Source organism: Vulpes lagopus, chromosome 5 (genome assembly GCF_018345385.1).
Source record: "Vulpes lagopus strain Blue_001 chromosome 5, ASM1834538v1, whole genome shotgun sequence".
Classification (NCBI taxonomy): Eukaryota; Metazoa; Chordata; class Mammalia; order Carnivora; family Canidae; genus Vulpes; species Vulpes lagopus.
The window spans coordinates 2,721,200-2,741,782 of record NC_054828.1 but is presented as its reverse complement, the minus strand read 5'-3'; positions in this window follow the sequence as shown (position 1 = coordinate 2,741,782).

Below are 20,583 nucleotides of genomic sequence, written 5' to 3'. Positions count from 1 at the left end.
CTTGCCCTGTCTCAGACCTGCTGGGCAAAGGGTGGAGGTGCTGCCAGCTGAGGACCCTGTCCGACCGCGGAAGGGGTGGGTTTCTGGTCAGATGGGAGCCTGAGCTTCTCACTTCTTATTTCCCCAAAGTGACGGGAATGTTTGATCTGAAGTGTCGCTGCAGGGGCCGGGACTGGGGCCTCCTTTCCCACGCACCCCGCAAAGCACTTAGAGCCCTTGGTGAGGCTGACGACCCTGGTGCCTGGGGGGTCGGTCTGGGGGAGGACCTGGTGGCTGTCACTGTCCCCGACGTGAGGACAGCCCTCTGCTTGGCTGGGGGAGCTCGCGCGTCTCTGAGCCGTGGTAGGTGGCGTCTGAGTCCCAGCTGAGGCCACTTGTCCCCTGCTCTGGTCCAGGGGCGGCTGGGACGCCCCCGTGATCCTGCTGCAGGTCACCTCCAAGTGCTCACGGGCGCCCTGACAGGCTGGTGGCCTTTGTGGGACGTGCCGGACGCGCCCGGGCTCCCGCTTCTTGAACACGTGCAGAGAGTGAAAGTGCAAGGAGATCAGAAGTGGACGGAGGGGAGGGTTAGCTGCACAGTTCCCCGGGGAGCCGGTGACGGAAACGTGTGGGATGGACGGGAAGGGACACATCCCTGGAGGTGAGGTACACGCTGCTCTGTGGGGAGGAAGTGCCCAGGGTGTGATGGGAAGACGTGGGGCTGGCTGCGCTGGTGGGAGAGACCCACCTTCCCCATCACATCCCACCGCTGCCCCACCTCATTCATCCCACAAAAATTCAGGCATATTCTAGAAAATTGGGGCACGTTCCCACCCTCCTCCTGCTTTTTATTACTGTGCAGTGAGCGCTCAGCCTGTCTCACCTGTGTCCCCAGCACTTGTGTCTTCGCCCCGGAATGCCAGGCCCTGCGAGTGTCCCTGAGGCTCGCCCTGGCAGCAGGCAGGGATGGGGGCCCGTAGGTTGGGCCACAAGCTCGCCCATGGGTGACACTGGCAGGCGAGTGTCTGGAGCACCGCAGAGGGTCCTGTGGGATGCTTGTGCTCGCCTGTCTTCCCGTTGGCCCCCAGGCTGGCTCTGGCCCCCAGGAGCTCTCCACCCGCTGGGTCTCCTGGGTTTTCTCCAGGGACTCACGGGGACGAGACTCACGGGCCCCCAGGGGGCGTGAGATGATGTGTGAGGCACAGCCCTGTGCGTGGGGCCCAGGGGGGCCCACCAAGGCTCAGTGCGCCCCGCCGTGGGGCTCTGGGCTCTTCTGCTCTTGCATTCACTCCTGCGTGTCTGTGCTCGGGAGCTCCTCACCCGCTCTTGGTGCTCCCGCTGCTGTGCTCGCCCTCTGGGGCCCATCCTCCCGGGGTCTGAGCGCTGAGCCCGCTCCCGGGGCACCCCCGCCGCCTTCTCAAACCGCATGCTGTGTGGTCTTCACTGCACCTGCTCGTCTCTGGCCCGGCCGTCTGCGGGGAGGGTGCTTGCGGGCCTCTGCGGGTTCCTGGAAGGTGAGCTTTCTGGTGTGGCTCAAACCTTGGCCAGATCGGGTGCCACAGATCAACCACGTGATGGAATCTGACCAATGAAATGGCCCTGGACAGCTTAGAACGGCAGCTGTCCTGGGAGCACAGTGACCCAGCTCCACCTGCCCCCAGGGACCTGCTGTGGGGTTTGCACGGGCGCTGATGTCCACGTGGCCTGAGCAGGCCCAGAGCAGTGCCCGAGCTGGTGGGTGCTGCTGGGAAGAGCCGGTCACTGCGCGCTCAGGAATCCTCGTGGCGCGGTCCCCACCACGGAGAGCTGCCTGCTGGACCTTCCCTGCACATCCTGGCCGGGGACCGCGGGGCTTCCAGCGGGAGGCTTCCTTCTCTTCCTCCTGTGTCCCGTATCTGTTAGCGCCTCCTTCCCAATCCCTCCCTACATCACCCTGTCGCTCCTCCGCACCTGGGGCCCCCTCGCCTCTCACCTCCCGTCCCCGGCCCACCTGGCTCTGCAGCGGCCCAGGGAACGCGGGGCGGGAGGCAGACTTGACATCAAGCAGAAGGCGCCCCGGGCTCGGCCCCCACACGCTCTTCCTCCACGTGATCGGGGCACTCAGGGTGCTTGCGAGGCTCCGGGACAGGTGGACCCACTGAACGCATGTCCCCTGTCCAGGCAGGACAGCCCGTGGGCCCTCTGCGCGGCCTGTGTGTGCATCTGCTCCTCCACCACATGCCCTGCTGTGGACAGGCCCCTGGGGCTGCCCTCAGAGCCCCTGTCCTTGTCCCCCATATACCCGGGGTCATCCCTTCCCTGCACAGCTGTGGCCATGCTGGCGGTGTCGCCTCCTCCAGGCAGAAACCACTTGGGGTGTGAGGTTTGTCTCCTTCGCTCTTTGTTACGTCACCAGACACGATCATGTCTGTGCCTCACGGGTCTGAACCGTGTAGTGTGAGTCAGTATTGATCACATGGTCTGTGGGACACTGTTAATGTGTTGTTCAGTTGTGTGATCACTCCCATGGTGTGTGTGTGTGTGTCTGTGATTACTCCTGGGATGTGTGTGTGTGATCACTCCCATGGTGTGTGTGTGTCTGTGATTACTCCTGGGATGTGTGTGTGTGATCACTCCCATGGATGTGTGTGTGTGTGTGTGTGTGAGATCACTCCCATGGGGTGTGTGTGTGTGTGTGTGTGAGATCACTCTCATGGGGTGTGTGTGTGTGTGTGTGTGAGATCACTCCCATGGGGTGTGTGTGTGTGTGTGTGAGATCACTCCCATGGGGTGTGTGTGTGTGTGTGTGAGATCACTCCCATGGGGGGTGTGTGTGTGTGTGAGATCACTCCCATGGGGGGTGTGTGTGTGTGTGTGAGATCACTCCCATGGGGTGTGTGTGTGTGTGTGAGATCACTCCCATGGGGTGTGTGTGTGTGATCACTCCATGGCTGGATGTTGTCACCTCCGCACTGATGGCTGCTGTTTTTTTTTTTTTTTTTTTTTTTTAAACAATTTTTTTTATTTATTTATGATAGTCACAGAGAGAGAGAGAGAGGCAGAGACACAGGTAGAGTTCGGAGAAGCAGGCTCCATGCACCGGGAGGCCGATGTGGGATTCGATCCCGGGTCTCCAGGATCGCGCCCCGGGCCAAAGGCAGGCGCCAAACCGCTGCGCCACCCAGGGATCCCAATGGCTGCTGTTATTACAAAGATCCTTCTAGCTCAGGTCTCAGCAGGTCTGGCATTTCTCCATCAGGCCTCGTTTATATTCTCACCCTGAGGTTTGGAAAAAATATCGAATCAATTGTTTTTAATTATGTCCATCTTGTATACGTTACCTCACGGGAGCGGCTCAATAACACTTTACAATCCAAATAGCTGTAGGAGCGTTGCTCAATACCCCAGAATGGAATACTAGAGTTTTCTTTCTGTTTAACTCATAAACTATTCTTAAAAGTGCCATATCTTCCGGATTCAGTGGTTGCTCCCCCTTTATGGCCGTGTTCATGGCCCTGTGTGTGGAGCGAAGCCCTAATAGTTGCTCACCGTGGTGTTCAGCTGGTTGCCTGCAGACCCGCTTGCACACAGATGGCTGGCTGTGGCCACTGGAAGCAAGGCAGCTGGTTGGGGTCTTCCCTCACCCACCTCCCCGCCGTGTGTCCCTGGGCTCTGGCCCAGTGTGTCTGAGCTCAGGCAGTTGTTTTGTGAAGGGACAAAGTGGGACTGACTGGGGTGTGGTGAGCAAACCCCCAATGAGCAGGCTTGGGCCAGCAATTAAGACAAGACATGGCTCGGTGGGCTTAGACACAGTGGGGACAAAACCCAGCTCGGCCTCCTAGTTGGGTGACCATGCGCAGGCCACCCCGGTTATCTGAGCTTGGCCACCATTTGCAAATCTGGCAAAGTTAAAAAAAAAAAATCCTCATTCCTTAGGGCTGTGGATGGACAAGATAAAGGGACCCGCGTGCACTGTCACACACGACGTCAATGCACGGGGCCCCTCTGGGAGCTCACTATTGCTGGACTGGGCCGACTCCGGGGCCCGGAGAGACCATCTGTATCTTCAACTTTTTAGAATCGCTCTGTTGCCCAAATTCGCCAGGAGTTCCCTTGGACCTTGACTCTGTGAAACACAGTTCATGGCACCTGCCCGTGCAGGGGTGAGGATGCTGCTGGAGTCGGTGCCCCTGGGGGGGGGTGGGGGGCGCCCCGAGGCCCAGGCCCTCCTCGCCCATCCCGGGAGAGCTCTTGCTGTCCTGTGTGAGGGCTGCCCCCGGGGGTCCTGCAGACACGGGGGTGGGGGACACACGCTCACTCCCAGGCTTCAGGACGCGGCCCCCGCTGGAGGCACACGCGCCAGGACGGCCCCGGGAGGGCACTCTGTCCCTGGGAGCGCACTTCGCCAACAGCCTTGGCAGCTCCTGGAGACTGGTGGGCCAGGCTCTCATTTCAGGGATGAAAAATGCCTCCGCAGCTTATAAAAAGGCCCAGCAGACCCCTGCCGCGGGGGCCCGGTGTTCAAAGGGAAGAAGGATGCTTCCTGAGAGTGCCGGGCGCACACGCTGGCCTAAACCCCGCCGCTCCACATACGTGCTTCCCAATAAGCACCGACGCCGGGCACAGGGCAGAGAAAATAATCCATCTCAGCCTGCAGGAGCAGCAGCAGGAGAGCCGGCCGCGCGGTCGTTATTTATTTATTTACTTATTTGTTTGGAAAGGAGGTCCTGCGACGAAATGTGAAATTCACGGCCTGCCGGCTCCCTCCCCGGCCGTGGAAACCGATGACACGCTGTGTTCCTTTCTCGTGGTGCCTGGAATGGATACGACCTCCAGGTCCTTCCCCAGGCTGGGGGACGGGGCATGGATGTGACCCCAGGTCCTTCCCTGGGGCTGGGGGCATGGATGTGACCCCCAGGTCCTTCCTGGGCTGGGGGACGGGGCAGTGGGCCGTGCAGGGTGGAGGCAGCCTGGCCAGGTTCATGGAGCTCAGCACACGGAGGGAACGGAGAGCTGCGGGTTCTGGATCCGTGCAGAGCGGGGTGGGGGTGAGGAAAGTGAAGGTCACCTGTGCCCCAGCCACACTGAGTCTCCCTGGTGGGGCTTCCTGGGGTCCCCCAGGCCCCTGGACGCTGCCAGCCTGGAGTGGCCGTGCCTCCCAGCACCTGTCCCCACCTCTGCTCCTGTCTCCAGCATCCCAGGCTCCCCAAAGCCAATGCTTCCCTCAGCGTCTGCTTATTTGCCTCTTCCTTGGTGACACCTCCCCCCGCATCCTCCCTCTGCACCTTCACATGCTAGTCAGAATTAGCTTGTCTTGCTCTGTGCTCCCAGCATCCTCTGCATGTCTCTTACAGCCTTTATCTACTGACCTTCCAGCACAGGGACCCGGTCTTGTCCCAAAGTCCCTTCCTCAGTCACCCCTCATTGAAAAGAAAATATTTGTTGACTTTTTTTCTCAATATTTTATTTATTCATTTGAGAGAGAGAGAGAGCATAAGTGGGATGAGGAGGGGGAGAAGCAGAGGCAGAGGGAGAAGCAGAGTACCCCCCAGGCAGGGAGCTGGACTCGGGGCTCAATCCCAGGACCCCGGGATCATGACCCAAGCTGAAGGCAGACGCTTTGGCGTCTGAGCCACGCGGGCGCCCTGATCCTTATTGACTTCGTAGCAAAACTCTTTGCTTTGTGTGCTGCATGCACAGCCCCTCACAGTGAAGGCCAGGGTTTCACTGTACCCTTGGCCTAACAGGGGGCTCCCCAGGGCTCCCCCAGGGTCCTCGACACAGGGTGGCTGGCTCCCCAGAGACAGAGACAGAGGGAGAGACAACAAGCAGGGAGAGACAGAGATGGAGAGACGGGGAGACAGTTCACTTGTCTCACCGACCGCCTGCCGGAGGGGCCCTCACCTCTTCTTCTCCGCCTGCTCCAGGGGCCCAGCCGGCGTCAGGACCCCCGGCCCTTGAATGGCCACGACATCCCCTTCTCTTTCTCTCTCTCATCCTAACTCTGGGACCCCCTTCAATCCCGGAAGACATACCTGCGACCCCAGAAGGATGAGAAGCCCCGTGACCCATCCTGGCCCATCCTGGCACACAGTAGGTGCTCTGCAAACGTGAGCCCCCCCCACCCCCCACCCCCGCCAGCCGGGCTGCCGTCCAGGTGGGCTCACGTTGGGGAGGACACGCGCGGCCCGGAGACGAGGTGAGCGGCCCTCAGGATGTGCGTCCCTGTCACCTCTCTGTGCTGGCTTTGCCATTGGAAGAAAAGCTATGGGAAGATAATTTGAATTTATAAATCCGATTCCAATGGGGTTATTGATGTGCAAAGAAAAGAATACATAAGCGTGTGGCAAGGTGTACACTCGATTAGCTCCTTGATTATTTATTTATCCCTACGAAGTGCTTACCGGAGGATGACAAACATTTGTTTTATAGATGGAGCCCAGAGGACTGACCCTGCCGAGAGAAATCGGATTATTACTGCTCCGACAATTGAGTTTACACAAACTTTTACTTCCAGTTATTAAGAAAAGCAGTGAATTTATATTCATATGGCGCCACGGTGCCGAGGCACAGCCCCGGGCCCAGGGTCCCGCTGGTGAGTGCCGAGCAAGGCGTGCAGAACAGGGCAGGGGCCGGGCCCCCCCACTCGGGGGCATTCCTGCCCCTTCCCTCTGACCCCCCTGGCGGGGTGGGCATCATCCCATCGCCACTGTTTCTGGAGGGCCGGCCTCCTGCTGGGGACAGCGACACCCCCACGCGCCCCAGGGTGAGCCGGAAGACGGGACATATGGTCCCCCTCCCCAGCCGGGCATGGTGCCCACCGCGGGGCAGGCGCCCGACCAGCAGTGGGTGTGCGGGTGGGAGGACACGGGGCCTGCTCCCCCCAGGGCCACTCGCTGTCCCTTCCCCCGGCCGAACGCCTGATATGCCGGCCCTGGTGTGTGACCTCGGCCTCGGAGCTGTCCCTTCCCCCGTTCACAGACTCCAGGCCTCCTGCGGCCTCTCCTGACCCCGTCACCCCTGAGTGCCCACGGCAGCCACGCAGGTTGGCGCTGGGCCTTCATCCCGCGCACCCACCACCCCCTGTGGGAGAACTGTCGTCTCCCCGTTCATTCCTGGGCGTGGGGAGGTGGCCGCACAGACCATCCTCCTGCCCCTTCCCCGCCCTGCGCCCTGCACCTGGGGCCCAGCTGTGTCCTCACGGGCAGGTGTAGGGGGGACGCTGGCCAGCGGAGGCCCCGGGGCTGCTGGGTGGGCCGGAGCCTCAAGGACATGTGCCCAGGGCTGCAGGTGGGATATGGGGGGGCCTGCTGCATGTCGGCTCCAGAATGAGCGGAGAGCGGGTCTGGAGTCTCCCCCACACCCACAGGCCTGGGAGCGGGGGGCTCAGGGTTTGTGGGAGACGTTTCCACGAATGCATCTTGGGGCTTCGGGCGTGTTTCTGAGCTTAAAGGGCAGTGTGGGAGGCTGGGCAGGAAAGGGGGCTGCCCTTCTGAGGTTTTACCGTTCCCCACTCACTTCGCTGGCCCGCCGGCTGTTTGCAGCCAGCCAGTGTCCCGAGGAAAGGGGGGGCTGCCGGGGTGCAGAGGGCCCTGGGCCCGGGGTAGGGCCCCCCCACGAGGCTCGGGTGTCCGGCTCCCGCCGCCCCGCCCGCCTTGCTTCCGGAGGCCTCTTGGCCCCTCTGCCCAGCTCATCTCCGCTCTATTTCTCCCACCTTGTAAAATCTGTCATTTGCTTTTAAATGTTGTTTATGGTGTTTTGGCAAGGATAAAATTTTTTTATTTTTATGTAGTTAAATGCTAAAAATCTATCAATCTTCCCCTTCCCGGCGCTTTCCCTGGTTGTGGTGTGCGGGCGGGGTCTCCCCCACCGACCCGAGGCCAGAGAATCAGGCATCAGGGTTTCCTCCGGGCTGGGGCCGCGTCTGCCCCCCTCCCTGGATTCCGCTGGGGCATCTAGTCGGCAAACGGGTGGGGTAGGAGTCAGGCCAGCAACGCCCCCCAGGGTTGGACGACCCCACAGCCCCTTGACGGCCGTGGGTGCCCGCGAGGCCGTGGGTTCAGGCCCCAGCCCTGGCCTGTGCCCGCTCCTGCTCCCACTCCGGTCGGCGGCCTAGTCATTGTTTCCGTGGTTTCCAAGTGCGGTAATTAGGACCCCCTTACACAACCGCCCCTCTCTCTCCTCTCTCTCTCTCTCTCTCTCTCTCTCTCAAAGAAGGAACAGGGAATAAATTGTGGGACCAACGCCCATGCACCTGCCAGGGGAATGAACAAGTGTGGACAAGAGCCAGTGTCCCTGAGACACACTAAGGGACACATAGACCCTTCGGGACAAACTGACATCTCCCGTGCATCTTCTCTGTTTCCCGCTGGCCTCGCTCACTATTGTGAACTCTGTGTGTGTTTCACAAGCGACATCTTGTACGTTTGTTCCCGATATGTGCAGGTGTGGCGATCATGATGCGGTTTTGAGACCTGTCATCGTATTTTCTTTATTTTTTAATTTTTTTTTAACCTGTATTCCGAGATCTTGGGTACCATGACGGCGTCCTCATGACGCCGCGAGATCGAGTGCGTTTATCTGTTTCGTTGTGATTGACGGTGAAGGTGTCTTTAGTTTTCCAGCCAAGCGATGTGCCCACGGTGGACATCTGCGTGATGCGGCCGGTGCAGAGGGCAGAGGCGCCCTGGCTGCCGCCTGGGAAGGGAGCGTTGTCGGCCCCGTGCGGTGCCGTCCTGCACGTCCCCGGGGTGGTTGCGACAGTTCATCTGTACCGGGAGTTATGGCTCTACTTCCTTCCCGAAACCCCGGTGTCGCTGGAATTGGGGGTGTCTGTGTGCCACGCGGCACGGTTTCATTCTCATTCCCCTGGTCACCAGAGTGGCCCTCTCCTTAATCTCACCAACAGCCTGGGGCTTCGTCTTCTGCGAAGCGCCCCTTTGTGCTCTGTGTTCTTGCCATTGGGCACTCTCCCCTCTCATTGATTTGTACAAGATCTTTACCTATTCAGGATAACAATCTTTGGCTGGTCTCAAAGAAAACAACATCTTTTCCTAAATTGCTGTTTTGTACTTTTGCTACAAATGTCATATTCACAGACCACCTGCTGCCTTTTCTGCATATCTTGGAGATTTATCTTGAGGCTGATTCTGAGAGGGATCGCTCATGCGGTGTAACTGCCGTGGACTTCCAGCTTAGACATAGGCCACGATCGACTCACTCGTTTTCTTCTTTCTTTGGTGCACTTTTCATTTGGGTCAGTGTTTTTCCATCCCAGCAATGGTTCCGTTCACACATGTCTCCTCGTGCAAGAGCACGTGTGCGGTTGCCCGTGTGTGTGTGTATCTAGAGGAGCAGTTTCTACGTCTGAAGACACAGATACTATTGCCTTTGCTATTGGTGACTTGCTCTACGAGGTGTTGCGACGGAGGCTGGCTGAGATGCGCATCTCTGTGTGTGTGCCTGGGTCCTTCTCCCTCGGAGAAGCTCGGAACCAGCTTGTAGGCCCGTCCTTATCATTGGGCTTTCTCGGGGGCCTGCTCTTGGTTTTGTTGATTGACTACCTGTGCTTTCTGCTTGTGAATTGGGTTCATTACCTTCTTTGTTTCTTTCCTTCCGCGTCTCGGGTTCACTCTGGCTCTTCCAGTTCCTACTGTGGAGCCCTGAGGCCCTGTGTCCTTGACCCGGCCTATATCCTGCAGCCCTAAGGCCATGCACACACTCCCCTCGTCACCTTGTGCCCTGCCTTCTCCCTGTTGCATAGACACTTGGGTTCTTCTTTCCCTTTGAGCTCTCACTCGTTTACACGGTTTCCTTCTTTCTCCCTTCTCGGGCTCACCAGCTCTCCTCCAGCCCCTGCAGTAGGACACTCGCTGATGGATTTCCATCCTTTCCTATTTGCATGCCTTTCTCTGTGGTCGGCATTCAGGGCCTCACTCAGACCTGCCTCCAGGGCCAGGGGGCTTCCTGTGTGGAGCCATGGGCTCCCCCCCCTTTCCCACTCTTCAGGCCCAGACACCCCAGCTGTCTGGGGAATCTCTCACTCCGTTTTCACCTGCCCTGAGTAGAAGTGGTTGTTACTGCGTCTACCTGTGTGTTCACTGCAGTGCACTTCTCCCACTAGGTGAAGCACCAGGAAGGCCAGAGCCTCTGCTGTCTGGCTCGCCCATGTGTCTCCCACGCTTAGTGTGTGTCTTAAGGCCTCCCTCCTTGACCCTCAACAGTTCTGGTGAGTGATCGCGTGGCGGGTACCCTGCACCCACAAGTTGGGCCGCTGTCTTGCAAATGATAGTAATGATGAGACTTCCTCACTTAAATAAAACCTTTGAAATGCTTTAATTTTCTTTTTATTGTGGTGAAACAGGACATAAAATTTACCTTTTTTATTTTGCCATTTTTAAGTGTATAATCCATTAACTACTTTTACAGCATCTGCTGCTGTCACCATTATCTCATCCCAGAGCTTTTCCATCTTCCCGAGGGAAGCCCTGTCCCGTTGGATGGCACCCCCGCCCCTCCCCAGGCACCAGCCGTCTCACCTGCTGCCCCCAGGGGCCCCCTGTACGTGTCATTGTCAAAGTCTTTGTCCCTTTGTGTCTGGCTTACAGTGTCGAGCATAATGTGTCAAGATTTATCCACGTCTATCCATGTACCAGAACTTCGTGCCTCCTTCTGATCAAGTAATATTCCGTGGTGTGGACGTGGTGCTTTTTGCGTATCCGTCCATCCGTTGATGGGCGCTGGGGTTGCTTCTGCCTCTGGGCAGTTGCGTGTACTCTACTCAGCACCTGACGGTGAGAAGCTAGCCTTGACTTTGGGAAGGGCCGCCTGGGTTATCACTGTTTCTGCTTCCCAGATGAGGAGTTAGATCCCGGGGGGCAGGGGTGGGTGGGGAGCGTGGGACAGCACCACACTGGACCCCAATAGAAGGTTCACTCTGTGGGCTCAGGGACTTGGTCTGCTCATTCATCCTGCATACCTAGTTCTAGAAGAGTCCTCATGCCTCAAAAAGGCCCGTGGACTGGCTGCGTGGCTGACCTAGGAGCCCCTGCTGACCCCTGCTCCAGAACCTTCTGCTGAGCCATGCTCTTCCCCAGTGTATCTCTGCGGCAGGGACTCCTTGACCTGCCCATGCGGAGCTCGGCCGTGGACACGGCTGGGCCTCACCAATTCTCCTTGTGCATCGAGCGGCTCCAGCCAGGCTGCCCGGCTCAGTGCCCAATGAAGGGCTGCCTTCTGCCTCCCTGGGGCGTGACTATTAATTAGATCTGGACGCCAGGCCCCCAGCGCCCAGGGACGAGCGCCTTTGCACGTTTACAGGCCTCTGGTTACCGATAGAGGTTCGCCATCCCTCCTCCCCACTACACCCCGCCCCGGGGGGTAACTGTTTATTTAAATAAACTCAATAAACTCAGAAAAGGTGACAGACTCTGGTCAAACTTACAGCCGATTTTGTGCCCACCGCCCGGTGGAGGCTAAAGAGACTTGCTGGTTTCTATGGCAACCACCTGGCGACGTCATGTTTATGAAATGCCATGATGAGCAGAAACGGGGGCACAGCCAGGCAGCACAGGCCCGCGGGCAGCCTCGGTGGGAGCAGCCGACTCTCTGTGCTCCGAGGCTCCTTTTGTTCTGCTTCCCTCCCTATCAGTCAAAACAAGGACATTCCAGCCAGACGGCGCCCAGACAGGCGGTGGTGCTGCTTCCCCGGGGCCTCCCGGTTGGAGCAATCTTGTCTTGCAGCCTGAGAGTGGCCGGGGATTTTTCACTGTGCGCAGGGGTTCCTGCTTTCCTGGAGGCCAGAAATCTGGGAAGGTGGAAAGTGGGGTGAAGCCGAAGGTCACTGCAGTGCATCCCCCCCCGATGCCCACGAGTCTCACCTTCAGTGTAGACCACTGTCTCTGAGATCAAGTCTACATGCGGCTCTGGGGGCGCACTTACTCCAGCTCGGCCTCTCCCTCCCCGCACGTGCCTCGCTCCCTGGCGGGCTGCTTCTGCAGCAGGCTCTCAGGTGCTCGGGGAGCCCAGTCACGTGTGCTTCACCCGCTCTTCTCCCTACATCTTCACCCTGGTCCTCCCACCTGGCCCCCGACAGTCCTCCCCTGTCAGGTGCTCTGGCTCCGATGCATTCTGACCTGTGCCCTTCCCCTGTTCCTCAGTCCACCAAGACTATTCCTACCTCAGGGCGGATGCCTTCCCGGCCCTTTGCGCCGATCAAGTTCTGGCCGCACAGATTCTTTTTCTCTTTTTTCTTTTTTTTTTTTTAAAGAATTTATTTATTTATTCACAGAGAGAGAGACACACACACACTAACAGAGGCAGAGACCCAGGCAGAGGGAGAAGCAGGCTACCTGCGGGGAGCCAGATACGGGACTCGATCCCAGGACCCTGGGGTCATGCTCTGAGCCAAAGGCAGACACTCAGCCCATGAGCCCCCCAGGTGCCCCTCGCCGCACAGATTCCTAAGGCTGGCTCCTGCCCGTGTTCAGGGCTGCTGGAAAACATCACCTCATGCTGACCGCCCCCTCCACGGCAGCCCTGCTGCAGCCCTGCCTCCCCCAGGCCCTAGATCTGTGCGGTCAGTAAGGTGGCTAAGGACCCCGTGCACCTGCTGGGCGTGAGCAATGTGGCTGGTCTGCCGTGAGGCCTGCTGTGGGTGCAAACATGCTTGTTTGGGGGAAAAAAAAGGTGAAGTAAATGACTCATTTTTCATATTGGTTCTGTATTGAAATAATAATATTTTGGATCATTTGGGTTTAATGCACTCTATTATTAAAATGAATTTCACTTTTTTTTTTTTTACTTTTTAAAATGTGGCTGCTCCAAAATGTAAAATTGCACACGTCGCTCAGGCTGCGGCTGGCTGCGGCCTCCCCGGGCAGTGCCGCTCCTGAGCGGCCAGCCAGTCTGCAGGTGCTCAGCTGAGAGTCGCCAGTGGGTGCCCTCCCTGCCCGGCCTCGGTTTCCTCCTCTGTCCTGGGAGGAGGGAAGGAAGGTGTGGAGCCTTCACAGCAGAGCCGAGCACCTGGCAGTTGGGGGCAGAAGGCTGTGTCCACGTGGAAACCGCGATGTGAAAATAGGGCGGACGGGGAAGAGCTTTTGTCATTACCAACAACTGGTGCATTTTCCAAAGCAAACAAACAAAGAAACCCAAGTCCTTCGTGAGGACTGCAGGGCTGACCGGCAGGAGAGGCTGCTTCTGGAAAACCCGAGCCCGGCTGACACCTGCAGCACCTGCGTAGCCAGACTCCGCCCCCTGCAGCCCTCCCCTGGCACCCCCCGTACCCGGGCCCCTTGTACCCCTCCCCCAGTCCCCCGCACCCCTCTGACAGCCCCCCGTGCCCCTCCCCTGGCCTCACATCTCCCATTCCCCTCCCCTGGACCCCTGTACTCCTCCCCCAGTCCACTGCACCCCTCTGACAGCCCTCTGCCCCTCCCCTGGGCCCCCATAACCCACTCCCCTCCTCCAACCCCTATCCCTCCCCCACCCTCCCACCCCCTAGTCCCCTCCCCGGACCCCCACCCTCTGTACTGCTTGGTGTCCTTCCCACCCCTCTGTGGCATGTCCCCTTCATCTCCCTCTGGGCTGGGGTCACCACTCCAGGTGCCTTCACTGTTGAGGAAGAGGCCCCATCCAGGCCCGCGCACTTTGGGGTTCCTTTGATGGGGTTCAGGACATGCTACCCTAAAACATGGCTCCTGGCATATTGACTATTTTAGGATGAAGGCGTTTGAGAAAGGAGCTGAAGCAGGGAGGTCACTCTGGCCTGCCCCCCACACCCCCACATCCTCCTGTGGAGGTGGCCCCCCCACACCGGGAGGAGCTGCTTCCCCGGGTCACTGCGCTGACCCCATCCCCTCCACCTACTACGTTGGGCCCTGGCCTTGCGCACTCCCACCGCACCCGGCATTGAGCACACACATCTATCAGGTTCTTCGGGTCTTCGTTTCCCTGTGGAGGCTCCTGTGCCACGTAAAACTCAGAAGAAGGAAATGTGGGCGCTTTTCTCTGTTCATTTATCCGGTTAATTTCTGGACTCAGTCAGGAACCTGCGAGGGTGGAGGCAAACCACCTCCTCCCCGACCTTTTGCAGCTGCCTCCCCCTGGAGTCACCCCGGGGGACCCACTGCCTGTTTCCTCCCGGGAGGATGGCGGACAACCTATTAGGAACACGCACGGCTGTGTAGTTCATGTTTGGTGAGCGTGTCCTGCGTCCGGGGTGGAGGCCAGGCTCTATTTCCGTGATCTCGGGCGGTTGGTGGTACCGTGGTTGCTGTTACTGAGATCACCTGTCTCTCAGGTGAGGCACGGGACACACGGAGAACCAGGGACATGGGCGGGTGAGGAGCGGGGCCCACGGGCGGGGGCACAGGCCCTCATTGTGACCAGGGGCAGCCCGCCCGCAACAGTGGAGGCAGGGTGAGGTGCCAGTGCAGATGACAGGGCGGGGGGAGGCCTCTGTGGGGTGAGGCCGTGGGGACCCCCGGAGCAGGCAGCCAAGGCCGTGGTCCTCTCCGGGCGCCTCTCTCCCACCTGCTCTCTGCCCTGACAAAGCCCAGGTGCCACTTTCCATCCAACAGCATCTGAGCAGCGTTCCTTCCACCGGCCGCACAACACGACAGGCCAGGCTGCCGCCTCTGACAAGCAAACCCCATCCGATCCCACTGGCCTGGCAGGTGCGCCTGCCCTGGGGTTGCCACTGCCTCCCTCCCATGCTGAGTGCCCCCTGGTGGTTGTGCCCTGGGCCATCTTGCTGTGTTCGAGATGTTCAATCTCTTGCCACAGCTGCGGTGGGGGACATGGGGGACGTTGGAGGGCCGTGGGGCAGAAGCAGGAGGCCGCCTTGGCAAGGCCCACTCGATTCTTACATCTCAGACTGCATGTGCCTGGCCCAGAAGCCTCAGGAAGAAGGCAAGTCAGGGCCCGCCCTCTGAGGACTTGAGGAGCCACCTGCCGTGCTTGGGGACAGCCCTGGTGTGAGCTCCCCAGGCTCCCCTGTCCGTGCCCCACCCGGCCTCAGCTTTACCATGTGCGGAATGCCACTGGCCTCAGTTCCTCCCGAACTCCCAGGCCGTGGAGGTATTACCGGCTGCTGGACCATGACGTGACGGTCAAATCGATGCTGAATCTGAGTGTCCCCTTGGCCCCTATACAGTGAACGGTGGGGCTGGGGGCTGTTGTCGTTTACAGATGGGAGGTGAGGCCCAGAGAGGTGCAGGGCCTGCCCCAGGTCCCACAGCCGCTCACGGCTGGCAGCCCAGCCCGCAGCACCCTGGGCGCCCTCCCCCCGCTGGCCTCCTTATCGGCCGCCCGACAGATGAGCGCCGAGGCTCCAGCTCTGCTATCACACCAGGCCGGCGTCTGACCCTGGAGCCCAGCCACTTCTCCCTGTAACTCCATCAGAGTCCTTTATTCCTTCTGAGCTGTGACCCAGAAAAACCCCATTTGTGGAGCACAAAGCTTGCTGCCTGCTTGGAATTCACGAGCAATAATCGCTCCCTTCGGATGCCTGGCGGCTTCGGGGGAGGAGGTGGAGGTGGAGCCAGCAGGAGCCAGGCCCACGCTGGCTGGAGGTGCCCGCGCTCTCAGCCCAGGCCCTCGGCACCCTGGGCTCTCAGAGGTCCTGGACCCTGGCAACAGGCAGGCCTTGCTTCCCTGCTCTGAATAAATAAAAGAGCATTTGGAAGAACAGTGCCCACAGGAGGATGTGCCTTGTTGCTGAGCTTCTGGGGACAGCCTGGTGGCTGGGCAGGGCAGGGCCAGAGGGCTCCCCAGGAACGGGCAGAGGTGCTGGGGGATCATCAGAGGCCGGCTGGGAGTCCACGCTCACCTGGTAGAGGTAGAGACCTCCAGGGAAGTAGGCGCCGACTTGGTGCCTGGAGGAAGGGGTTCCCGCAGGTACCGAAGGCCTGCAGAATGTCGGGAAAATCCAAAGTCCAAGCTTGTAACCCCCCAGACACAGCCGTGGGTTCTCAGGAGCTCGGTGCTCTTTGCTCAGTGGCTTCTTCTGCAGCCCCAGCCTCCGCCTGAGAACCCGTGGGGCCGCAGGGGCAGGTGGCTTGTAGCCACTTAGGTGTGTGTGAGATCACAGGACACCCCCCAGTGCAAACAAAGCAGGTACATTTGATTCTCCATGGACACCAAAGACCAGAACTTCATCCGGTAACCCCTTCCTGACAGCAAGGCCCCAAGACCGCCTTGGGGGGGCAGGGCAGTGGTGTTGGAAGGCCCATTTGGTAATTCACCTGCGGGGCCTTTAGCAGCTGGCGGCGATTACCAACCGCTTCCCTGTAGCCTGTTCACAGAAAACCAATGTCTGACTTGCAAGGCACACGGGGAATGTTTGAGTGAACCTCCCTCACTGGGCAGGTGCAGAAACTGTGTACAAAAAGCAGGCATTGACTCGGGGAACGTCCCACAGACAGCGAGGACCTGCAGTGGGGCAGGATCTGGGCGCCCTGCTCCAGGTCAGGCATCACTCGCCCCCCGCCGCTTCCCAGGACGTGGCTGTGGAGACAGAGCCCAGGATCCAAGGTCACACAGACCCAGCTCTGAATCCCACTTGCTTCCTGTGTGATCCTGGGTTGATTCCGTAACGTCTCTGAGCCTCAGTTTCCTTATTTGTACATTGGAGATGATGATACTTCTCTGGCGGAGTATTAAGTATCAAGCACATCCCTTTTGGTCCTCTTATTTTTTACTTTCCAAAGATTTTATGTATTTATTCATGAGACACAGAGAGACAGAGAGGCAGAGACACAGGTAGACAGAGAAGCAGGCTCCCTGCGGGGAGCCTGATATGGGACTTGATCCCGGGACCCCAGGATCATGGCCTGAGCTGAAGGCAGATGCTCAACCTCTGAGTCCCCTAGGAAAATACTCTGAAAACTGTGCTTTGGGAAGTAGGGGCAAGCACTCTACAAACAAAGGCAGGAATAGAAGGTCTTGGCTGAGAAATAAAAGGTATAAAGAAGAACCAAATGGGAGTTTCTCAACTGGAGAACATGGCAACTGAAGTAAAAGTTTTGCAAAGGTCGTCGGCAGCAGACTGGAGACAACAGAGGAACCTTGATGAGCCGGGAGATGCACCACCAGAAACGATCTGTCCTGCATCTCAGAGAGAAAACATGTTGACCCACACTGAACGGAACCTCCCAGACCTAGGAGATGTTAGTAAAGGTCTAGTGCCCATGTCCTCAGAGTCCCAGAAAGAAGGAACAGAATGCAGAGAAACAATTTTGAAAAAATACTGGCTAAGGACTCCCCAAATGTGGGGAAAGACACAGGCTTGCAGATTTAAGAGCCTCCAAAGAGGTAAACTCAAAGGCATCCTTGACCAGACAAATAATAATGAAACTGCTCAAAATTAAAGACAAAGAAAAAAAGAAGGAGGGAGCCAGAGCAAGGCATGACGTGGTGTGTCGTGGTGTGTAGGGGAGCCCTGGTTCTAGCCGCACGTGTTCCTCGGAAAACACGAGGCCAGAAGGAGCAGACATCATATGTTTAAAGTACTGAAAGGAGAGAACCTTAGACCCGGAATTTTATATTCAGCAAAATATATCTTTCAAGAGTAGAGGCGAAAAAGACAGATAAAGGAGTCCTAGGAGAATTTGTTGCAGACAGACCTGCTCTCATAGAAATGCTGAAGGAGGATTTTCAGGAAAAAGTGGAAATTATACCAAAGGGAAATCTGGATCACTGGGGATGAAGGAAGAACAAAGGGAATGATGAATATCTGGGCAAAAAAGACTCTTCCCCTCTTCAATTCTTTATGGTAAGAACAGTGGTAGCAAACACAATGGCACCATCCAGGGGGATTTTCAGTGCATGTGGATGGGACACCTCCAGGGGCTGGTCCATCGCGGGTGCGAGAGACCTAGTGACGCTAAGATTTAGTGCCAAGACATCTCCAAGAGGAAAGATGTTAATTTTACATGGATAGCAGCCGCAAAAGACACAGTCAAAAACTCAGGAGATAAAATAGGTGAAATACTACTTAAAAAATACAATAATGAAACCAGAAAATGGGAAATACAAAAGAAAAACTAATGTCTTCTAAACATGTCTATGAAAAGGCTGAGGTTGGAGATCAGTCATAAATACCACACGTTGTGTGTGAAATGCACAGAGGTGGAGTGTGAATGAGTGGGGTTGCAGGGCCGGGCTGGGGGAGTGGGGACAGACTGACAGTAAGCTTGGAGTTTCTTTCAGGGGTGTTGGAAATCCCCTAAAATTAGTTTGCCACGGTGGCTACACACTCTGGGAATATACCAAGAACCAAATAACTGCATACTTGAAACAAGTGAGTTTTGTGCATTTGAAATATGTTTCGATAATGCTGTAAAACTCAATGAACTGGAAAATAAAAATTAGTATAATCAATAAATTGCATCTCCTAGAAGAGACGATCGGAACTGATAAAAAGACGCAAGGATGCGCCGTTTCAAAACCACACTGTAAATATGCAGGTAGTGGTGGGTCGAAGGTAAGACACGGGGTGGAGGATGAGCTGTGTGCGCTCCCGTGGGAAGAAATTTCGAAGGGCTGTATTAGCACCAGGCCACACAGACTTCAAAGCAAAGAAAATGATCAGGGACAGAGAAGGGTATTATACCAGAGACAAGAATAAAAGACCAATTTTCCAAGAAGATATGATAGTCCTGAAAACTGAAGCCTCAAAATAAAGGAAACAAGCACCAATGGAACTGAAAGGAGAGGTGGACCACTTGGCGATGACATCTGTGGACTCCAGTGCTCTCTCAGCAACAGAAAGCCAGGAGGACGTGTAAGTCTGAAGAACCTCATCAACTACATGGATCGACATGACATTTATGTAATATTTCCACCAAGATCAGGAGAGGAGGTGTCCTTTTCAAGAGTGTGGGGCATAGTCACCGAAATGGGCCACATCGTGGTTGTAAAATGAGCCTCAGTCAGTTTAAAGTGATTGAAATCATGCAAGGCCTATTTTCTGAACAAAATGGGGTAAAACAAAAATAGGAAATCTGGCAGCACCAAGTGCTGGTGATGATGTAGTGCAACTGGGACACACGTGTGCTCTGCCGGCGGGCATCCAACATCGTCCAAGCAGCCGCTCTGGGAGACAGACTGGTCCTTGTAATGTAAAACAATCTATAAAAGTAGGACAATCGATGACCCAGGAATTCCCTTCCTAGGTATTTATTAGAGAGAAAGGAAAGCTGCCCATGACAGGAATGTGCATACCACCAGAAAGGGGAAACGACCCAAGGGTCCTCGAGCTGGTGAGTGTGGAAGCAAACTGTAGCATATCCATAAGGAGAGATACCGTAGTATGGCAAATAGTGTGAGAGACAAGGGTGACTCTCCAGGGCACTCTGCTGTGGGAAGGGACCCAAACTCATCGTACGATCCCATTTATGTCATCTTTTGGGAAGACCAGACCAGAATGACAAAAGATGGGTTCGTGGCTTCCTGGGGTTTGGGTGCTCTGCAGGCGTGTGAGGGTGACAAAGCTTTCTCTACCCTGATTTCATTGAGGTTATGTGCATCGATACTGTGTTAAATCTCATATAACTATTAATCGAAAAAAAAGTCTATTTTACTGTATGTTAATTCCTAGAATAAAAAATTTTAAAGTGATATAATGTCATAAAAATGCTTGGCCATAGGGGTACATAATACCTGTTGATGTCATTTTTCTTTATATCAATTGAAAACTGTAGAAAAGTTTCTATATTGTCAGGTTATGAGAACAGTTTGGCAGTGCACAGTGCGGGCGACCCTAGTCTCCAGGCAGTGCCCTAGCCCCTGCTGTCACCCCTATGACACCAGAAGGGCTCCCTGGGGTCCACCCTAGCTTCAAAAGGGGAATTCAATATCAATTCAGTTGATATTGGTCACAACTCAGCCTCGTGGAGACTCAAGGGTGACACGGTCCAAAGCGATCTGACCCCTATCCCCAGTTCTTAGTCTAGACTTCTCTTTTCACTTCCTCTGTCCCTGTGACTTACCCCCCCATTACCCCCCACCTCAGACTAGGAGCCCCGAGGGGAGGGGAAGGTCTGTGTCTGAGTCACGTCTGTGTCCCCAGGGCCTGGCCAGACAAGGCAGACCATGCTCAGCAAAACACAGCCCTGCTGGAGATGCAGGTGCCCTCAGACCCCAGAGGAGAGCCCTTGAGGTTGGAGACAATGTCCCCTCTGGCTGCGTGAGCCCCAGTGGGTTCCATTCAGGGTTGGCTGTGGTGGTACATGGGACACTGGGGTCTGCTCTGGGCTGGAGTTGGAAGGTCAATGGGAGGCCGAGGGTGGGGCCGTCTGTCCTTCTGGCATGGAGGGGCCACGTGTTGGTGCCAGACCTGGGCTTGCTCCTCCTCTAGGCCCTACTAATGAAGTGCCCTCGTGCATCCTGGTGACTCTTCAATAAGCAGGAGTTAGAGAACAAATCAGCGCGAAATAATATTTTTACTAAATTTCTGCTCTCCAGCCTGTGCAGTTGTATCAACTTGTTAGTGGGCCTCTGGGAGCACCGTGGTGCATACTGATGCTGGTTCATGCCAATTATGAGGCTGAGTGATGAAATAGCCTTGTATCATTTCACCAGTGCATGGGAACAGCAGGTGAATGCTATAGTTTATGATTTTCA